Source organism: Lactuca sativa, chromosome 1, assembly GCF_002870075.4.
Source record: "Lactuca sativa cultivar Salinas chromosome 1, Lsat_Salinas_v11, whole genome shotgun sequence".
Taxonomy (NCBI): Eukaryota; Viridiplantae; Streptophyta; class Magnoliopsida; order Asterales; family Asteraceae; genus Lactuca; species Lactuca sativa.
This window is the reverse complement of record NC_056623.2, coordinates 551,718-560,008: the sequence shown is the minus strand read 5'-3', so window position 1 is coordinate 560,008 and position 8,291 is coordinate 551,718. Positions and strand designations below refer to the sequence as shown.

Here is an 8,291-nt window from a genome sequence, read left to right as displayed (position 1 = left end):
GAAAATGCCTAGCCTGGAAACGCGGGCGTTACAATTCTCTCCCCCTTAGGATGATTCCGTCCTCGGAATCACACATCAACAAACAAATGCGGATAGCGACTCAACATGTCACTCTCTGTTTCCCAAGTGAGATTTGGCCCATTCGAATGTTTCTAACGGACAAGCACTAATTCGACCATCTTGCGTCGCAACTTCTTAGTCTTTCGGTCAACGATTGCCTCTGGTTCTTCAATTAACCTCTTGTTTTCATCAATTCTCAATTCAGAAATTGGAATTATATCAGGAACTTCTCCCGTGAACTTCCTCAAATAACACACATGAAAAGTGTTGTGAATTCCATTCAGTTCTTCGGGTAATTCGAGCTTGTAAGCTTGGTTCCCAACCCTCTGAAGAACTTTAAACGGTCCAATAATCCTCGGACTCAACTTTCCCCTTTTACCAAATCTTATAAGTCCCTTCCACGGTGAGACTTTAAGCAAAACCGAATCTCCAACTTCAAAAGTCATCGGTCTTCGATTCTTGTCAGCATAACTCTTTTGACGATCTTGAGCTGCTAACATTCTTTCCCTGATCACTTTCAACTTCTCAGCAGTTTGATGGACCATCTCGGGACCCATAAACTGCTTTTCCCCAGCCTCAAGCCAACAAGACGGCGTACGACACTTTTGTCCGTACAAAGCTTGATAAGGTGCCATCTTTATGCTCGAGTGGAAACTATTATTGTAGGAAAATTCTACCAAAGGTAAATGTTCATCCCAATTACCTAGGAATTCCAAGGTACATGCTCTAAGCATATCTTCAAGTGTTTGTATCGTCCGTTCGCTCTGACCATCAGTTTGCGGATGGTAAGCTGTACTTAAAAACAACTTGGTACCCATTTCCTCTTGTAGACTTTTCCAAAATCTCGAGGTGAAACGGCTATCACGATCTGATAAAATCGTTAACGGAACACCGTGAAGCCTCACAATTTCCTTCACATAAGAATTCGCAAGCTTATCCATAGACCATTTCTCCTTGGCTGCTATGAAATGCGCACTCTTAGTGAATCGATCAACGACCACCCAAATCATGTCGTGACCATTCTTTGTTCGGGGTAGTTTAGTGACAAAATCCATAGCAATGTCTTCCCATTTACCCATAGGCACAGGTAAAGGCTCTAAACTCCCAAATGGTTTCTGATGTTGTGTCTTGACTCTCGCACAAGTTACACACTCGGCCACATACTTTGCAACACCAAGCTTCATCGTCGGCCACCAGTAGTAGGGTTTCAGGTCCCTATACATTTTAGTGCTACCGGGATGAATTGAGTACATGGTCTTGTGAGCTTCTTCCATCAGAAGATCTCTTATCCTTCCGGACTTAGGTACCCAAATCCGACCTTGGAACACCTTCAGTCCATGACCGTTTGTATCAAACACCAACATTTTTCCCAAACGTTCCTCCTTTCGGTCATTCTTCTTAGAAGCTTCCTCTTGAGCTTTCTTTATACTTCCCACAATTGTCGAGACAACTTCGATTCTCAATGCTCTTGACCTCTTCCTTTCAATATTGACTTTCCGACTGAGAGCATCAGCAACAACATTAGCTTTACCAGGGTGCTAAAGTATCTCACAATCGTAGTCCTTGAGTAACTCTAGCCAGCGTCGTTGCCTCATATTTAACTCTTTCTGATTGAAGAGATATTGGAGACTCTTATGATCAGTGAAAAGTTTACACTTCGTGCCATAGAGGTAATGCCTCCATATTTTCAGAGCGAAAACTACCGCTGCCAACTCCAAATCATGAGTCGGGTAATTCTTTTCATGCTCCTTCAGCTGTCGAGACGCATATGCTATCACCTTTTCTCTTTGGGTCAAAACACAACCCAATCCAACCCCAGACACATCGCTATAGACAGCGAAGTCTTCAACTCCATCGGGTAAAGAAAGTATCGGTGCCTCACATAGCTTCTTCTTTAGGTTCTCGAATGCTTCTTTATGCTTATCACTCCAAGCATAAGTAGCTCCTTTGTGGCTCAAAGCTGTTAATAGAGTAGCAATCGAAGAAAAGCCTTGGATAAACCTTTGGTAATATCCGGCTAAGCCTAAAAAGCTTCGGATCTCCGTAGGACTTTTCGGTTGTTCCCACTTCATTACAGCTTCAATCTTTGCTGGATCAACCATTATCCCTTCTTGGTTGACCACGTGACCCAAGAATTGGGCTTCACGAATCCAAAAATCACACTTAGAGAACTTTGCATACAATTTCTCATTCTTCAAGACTTCTAACACTTCTCGTAAGTGTGTGCCATGCTCCTCTTGGCTTTTTGAGTAAATCAGAATGTCATCTATGAATACTATCATGGATTTATCAAGGAACGGATTACAAACCCTATTCATTAAATCCATGAATGCTGCTAGAGCATTGGTTAGTCCAAACGGCATAACCAAGAACTCGTAGTGTCCATATCTAGTTCTGAATGCAGTCTTCTCGATATCTTGCTCTCTTACTTTTAGCTGATGATATCCTGACCTTAGATCGATCTTCGAGAAATAGCTCGAACCTTGCAATTGATCAAATAGGTCATCAATCCTCGGCAACAAATATCTATTCTTTATTGTTGCCTTGTTCAACTCTCTGTAATCGATGCACATTCTCATGCTTCCATCTTTCTTCTTAACGAATAACACCGGAGCTCCCCAGGGTGATGAGCTAGGTATAATGAAACCTTTGTCCAATAACTTCTGAAGTTGCATCATCAGCTCCTTCATCTCCATCGGTGCTAATCGATACGGTGCTTTTGCTATTGGCGTGGTTCCTGGTAAGAAGTCTATTCTAAACTCCACTTGTCTATCAGGTGGTAATCCAGGAAGATCTTCGAGAAATACTTCCGGATAATCACACACCACTGGAATACTCTGCATCACCTTCTTTTCCTTCTTAGCATCGATCACGAATGCTAAATATGATGTACATCCCTTGGTCAAACACTTTCTGGCTTTCATTAGAGAATTGATTCCAGAATTTACTCTGCGTTTGTCCCCATACACCATAAACGACTCTTTCCCTAGCGGGTTTACTTTAACTATCTTCTTCTTGCATAAAATTTCAGCATCATTGGCGCTAAGCCAATCCATTCCCAGAACGATGTCAAAACCATTTAGTTCGATAGGCAATAATTCCTCGTGAAACTTATTCCCATTAAGGTCGATTAAGATGTTTTTCATATGATGGCTAACAGGTACAAACTTGCCACTAGCAACTTTGACTAATAAAGCATTATCTAGTCTATCAACAGGCAAAGCTAGTTTTCTATCAAACTCATGCGAAACAAAGGAGTAGTTGGCTCCAGAATCAAACAAAATTTGAGCAGGTAATTCGTTTATGAGAAAGGTACCTGAAGCGACATCAGCTTCATCTTTCGCATCTTCAAGTGTCATCTGGAAGGCTCTCGCCTTTGGCTTTGGTGGAATGTTGGGCTTAGCTGCCTCCTTCTTCTTCGGACAGTCTTTCAAAATGTGCCCCTCTTCGTTACAACCAAAACACATCCTTTTGTTGTTCGGACACTCATTGGCAAAATGCCCAATTTTTCCGCACTTGTAGCAGGTTACATCCTCGCTACATTTCCCAAAGTGTTTTTTCTTACACTTATCACACCACTTCGCTTCGCCTCCTTTTCCTCCACCAAACTTTTTCGAATCAGATTTCGAAAATTTGCTTTTCTTACAGGAACCAGATGTTCCCTCAAATTTTCTCTTCTCACCAACCTCAACCTTGTCGGTGGTTCTCCCCTTAATCATGTTCTCAACAGACTTGGCAGCCCAGATAGCTGCCTCTAGAGTATGTGCCTGACGTACCGGCACCTCGTACTCCCATGGGAGTCCCTTCGCATACCGGTCCACCTTTGCCAGCTTGTCTGGGACGATACGCAAGGCAAACTCCATCTTATCGGTGAAGTTATTGGTGTATTCATCAACTGACATGCTGCCTTTCGTCAATGCCAAAAACTTACTCTCCAACTCCAACAGATTTTGAGCCGAGCAGAACTTGCGTTTGAACTGCACCAAGAATTATGCCCATGTCAATTGCAGTGGCTCATTAGGGCTTAAAGTTTTCCCTAGAGTGTTCCACCAACGAACGGCTCCACCTCGGAAATGACGCACTGCATAGATAGTCTGCAACTTGCCTCTGCAGCCACAAGTCATGAAAACTAACTCCATTTCGAAGATCCAATCCATAACTCCAATCGGATCCTCCTTTCCATTGAAGGTCGATGGTTTGCAAGTTAGAAAGTCCTTGTACTTGCATCCCATTCCATTATTCCTTCCATCATGGTTATTTTGCCTAACTATCGGTGGGTTGGCTTGACCAATAGACCCACTGAAGTTTCCACCTTCCGAGTGCCTTTCATTTAATTCAGGCTCTTCCACATGAATTGACAGTTCTTCACGATTCTGTTGAAGCAACCGCCTAGTCTCCTCCATTTGACGATCAAACATTGTTTGAATCATCATTTGCACACCATCCATGGTTATTGGCTCAGGTGCTGCTGCTACGACAGGTATTTGTTCAATCATTGGTGGTTGATTCCTGTTTTCATCAGCATTTCCAACTCCACTTCTTGTTCTCACCATTTTTGATCTACACACCGAATAAGGTGAAATTAGATCCTCATTCACGATAGATATTCAAATCATCCTTATCACTCCGAAACGTTTACATGCTAATTCTAAATTCGTAGACGTACACTTAAAATCCTATACACGTAAGGTTTCTAGATCCGGTCGGCAACAGACCATAGATCCGAACAAATAATATCATATATGGCAACATATAACATTTTGAACATAAAAGCATTTTAGGCAACTTTCCTAAAATAAACTAGTGCTCGTGTCTAAAACATAACAGACACTTATCTCAAAATTTCAGTTATCATTCTAAGTTTAAGTCTAGAAATCCTACAAATTCCTAGTTCGCTTAAACTAATGCTCTGATACCAACTGCGACATCCCCAAAATCTCGGCCAGAAAAGACCGATTTTCATTTATGCTTTTAAAATAATTTCAGAGTAAATCCTTTTGATTTAAAAAAGTTGCGGAATTTGTTCCCAAAAACAAAACGTGATAAAATAATATTTACCAAAGCATTTCATAAAGAAATGTATTTTTATTATATAATCAAAAATCGGGATGTCATGTTCCGATATAGACCATAAAGCATAAACGATAACATTACAAGTCATTCAACAAATATATACATATATAGACTTGTAAACAAAATAACTTGATGGTTCATCCATCCTATGCCCTTGCGCCACTACCTGTAATACAAATAAACTGAGTGGGTCAGGCTTGGGAGCCTGGTGAGTGATATGTGCATAATTAGTTAGTTATTTAGTATACATTTTTATTCATTTTTAACTAAATATGTGAATAATATGGACAAAAGGTACTTAATATTGTTTAAATTTTGTTTTCAGTCCAAAAGACATGCTTGGGAGTAAAAGGGAACAAGGGAAAACAGTTGAAGACCAAAGAATGAAGATTGATGAACAAAAGTCCATCTACTCGGCGAGTACACGAGTATACTCGGCGAGTCCAGCTGAATATTCCAGAAGATAGCCACGAATCCTGATTTAAGACGGATAACAACGAGTCTACTCGGCGAGTTGGGTCTATTACTCGCCAAGTACCCCCTGTTTTGAGATATCTATAAAAATCAAACCTTTATCCGATGTGACTACACTTCTGGCGATTTTTGAAGATCCTTCTGCGATTGAGAGCCCTGGAGGACGCTAAGGAATTCTAATCTCCAACCTTTTGAAGAATTGAAGCAACTAGGTTAATCATTCCACTTAGCTTTAGGATTTGAGTATGTCTAATCTAGTTAAACTTGTTTTTGTGTGTGATTTTACTGCAACTATGAGCTAATTTCGTTTTTGTTTCTGTTTGGGGAATACCAAGGAACTCCTATGGTTTAATTCTTAGTTTTTGATTAATTGTTTATTGGTGATCTATTAAATTAAGTTTGTCAAAGACCCTTATGCATTAATCACGATTATTTTCTGTTAATTGGAAGACAATTAAGCTGCATGAACATCTCTTAGTTGTTAACCTCATATGTCTATGTGAACACTAATTCATATGCTTAGGAATAATGATTATGAAACTAAGATTAATAAGACAATAATTAGATTAATGTGTGAGCTTGTTTGAGAAACCATCAAACAAGAGGTTAATTGAACCATTAAATTGATTAACCACTACAAATCTTATTTAATCCAAATCATTAATCTAGGGAATTAATTAGTTTAAACACTTGATCACCGCTTAAATTAGTTAATTGTCTAAGGGTTAAGAGTAATGAACATGAACCTAACGACTATAATTGGTAGCCAATAACAATTGATCTATCATAAATACAAATAACCATAGGAGTGAATTGGTTGAACCTAAATAGAAACATCTTTATCAAATTTGGTGGATTAGTTGTTTGCTTTAGTCATTTAGTTAATTAAGTGTTGCTTAAGTTTCTAGTCTTGTAAAACTAGAAGAAAAACCTTTTACTTTCATTAATTGTTTTAGTTAAAATTAGTTATTATTTTAATTTTCCGTTCCCTGAGTTCGATACCTTACTTTCGAAACTATACCACTAAAAGACAGGTTCACTGCCTTTGTGTGCTAAATTTATTAATAAAAGTAGGGATAAAATAAGTGCATTTTACACACATCAAGTTTTTGGCGCCGTTGCCGGGGAACGGTTCTAAATAATTAATCTAATTCCTAATGTTTTTGATCCTTTGTGTAAGTTTACTTGCATAAAGTTACTACAGTTTAGTAGTCAGTAATTAGGTTTTAGCATCTGTTTTAGTTGGTAATATTAAGGTATATTTTTTTTCAAAATCACACTGGTACTCGCTGAGTGCAGTCGCACCTACTCGGCGAGTACAAGCTTATTCAGCAATTAATTTTCGATTTTTTTAGTATATTTTTTTTGTTCTTTTTACGCTTTTATTCTGTTTATTTCAGGACTTTCATGACCAGAGGATCAAACACCCCGCTGGTACCCCCGTTTGAAGATCCCGAAACCGCATTGAAAAGAAACAAAGGAAAGGATGTGGAGAGTTCAAGCACACCAAAGAAGTCACCCTTGTCCAATCTGAAGACTGTTTTTGGGAAAAGAAGAGCAGCAAATCAGGAGAATCCAGCGCTCCCTTAGTAATCGACGAACCGGCAAAGGAAGATATCGAGTACGAGACCGAGGAAGAAGAGGACCCGACATACGAGCACGAAATCGAATCCGAGGAAGAGTTAGCTATCACAATGGATAACATTGATGAAATCCCCATGGGAGAATGGAAGAAGAGGATGCGAGACGACACTGGCCCGGGACTTGTGCAACCCGCAATTCCCGCGACTGCTACCTTTGAGCTAAAGGGTCATATCCTAGCTTTACTTAAAGAGATACCTTTCTATGGAAAAGACCATGAAGATGCCTATAAACATTTGGATGAAGTCAATGATGTAGCTGATTACTTCAATGTTCCAAATGTGCCCCGCGAGACTCAGCTACTTCGTATGCTTCCGGTGACATTCAAAGGTGCTGTAAAAGACTGGCTCAAGTCACTTCCTCCCGGATCAGTCACCACTTGGGCCAAGATGAAAGAAGAATTCATTGATCACTTTTGCCCACCTTCCAAGATAGCCAAGTTGAAGAATGCCATTGCTAAATTTGAACAACAAGCTGGAGAGTCGTTATATGAAGCATGGTAGAGTTACAAGAGCTTACTAAGAAACTGCCCACACCATGACCTAAACAGCCAGCAAGAAGTATCCATCTTCTATGATGGAGTCAATGTCACAACCAGGCAGTTACTAGACTCGCAAGGCCCACTCACAAAGAAGCCACCCCCGGTGATAAAAGAATTGATTGAAGAATTCTCTAAACACTCTAGAGAATACCACAACCCTAGGCATGATGTCATTAGGGGAGCCGCTTATGCAGCTACTGAAGACTTATCCGCGGTCATGGCTATGCTAAAAACCATGGATAGGAGGATGGATAAGATGGATCAAACAATCCATGCTATTCGGGTGGGTTGTGAAAACTGCAATGGGCCTCACCTCACTAGAGACTGTGATTTAGATGAGAATGGCAACAAGAAGGCGTAAGTGTGTTACTCAAGTGGAGATCGATATGATGAAGACTGGCGCAAACAAAAGAAAGATTGGCTCCCTTATGAAGAGTACAAGAAAGCCAAGGAGGTAAGGTTTAGGCAAAAAGGGAGAGGGTTCTACCAAAAGGAGGAGCCG

At 40.2% G+C, this 8,291-nt stretch overlaps 1 non-coding gene across 1 annotated transcript; it reads right to left on the bottom strand.

The window, feature by feature from the left end:
- Positions 1-7,685: 7,685 nt before the first annotated feature.
- LOC111912941 (small nucleolar RNA R71) lies at positions 7,686-7,792 on the bottom strand. Its single transcript, XR_002857381.2, has one exon. It is a non-coding gene; the product is annotated as a small nucleolar RNA R71 (small nucleolar RNA).
- Between the last annotated feature and the right edge of the window lie 499 nt (positions 7,793-8,291).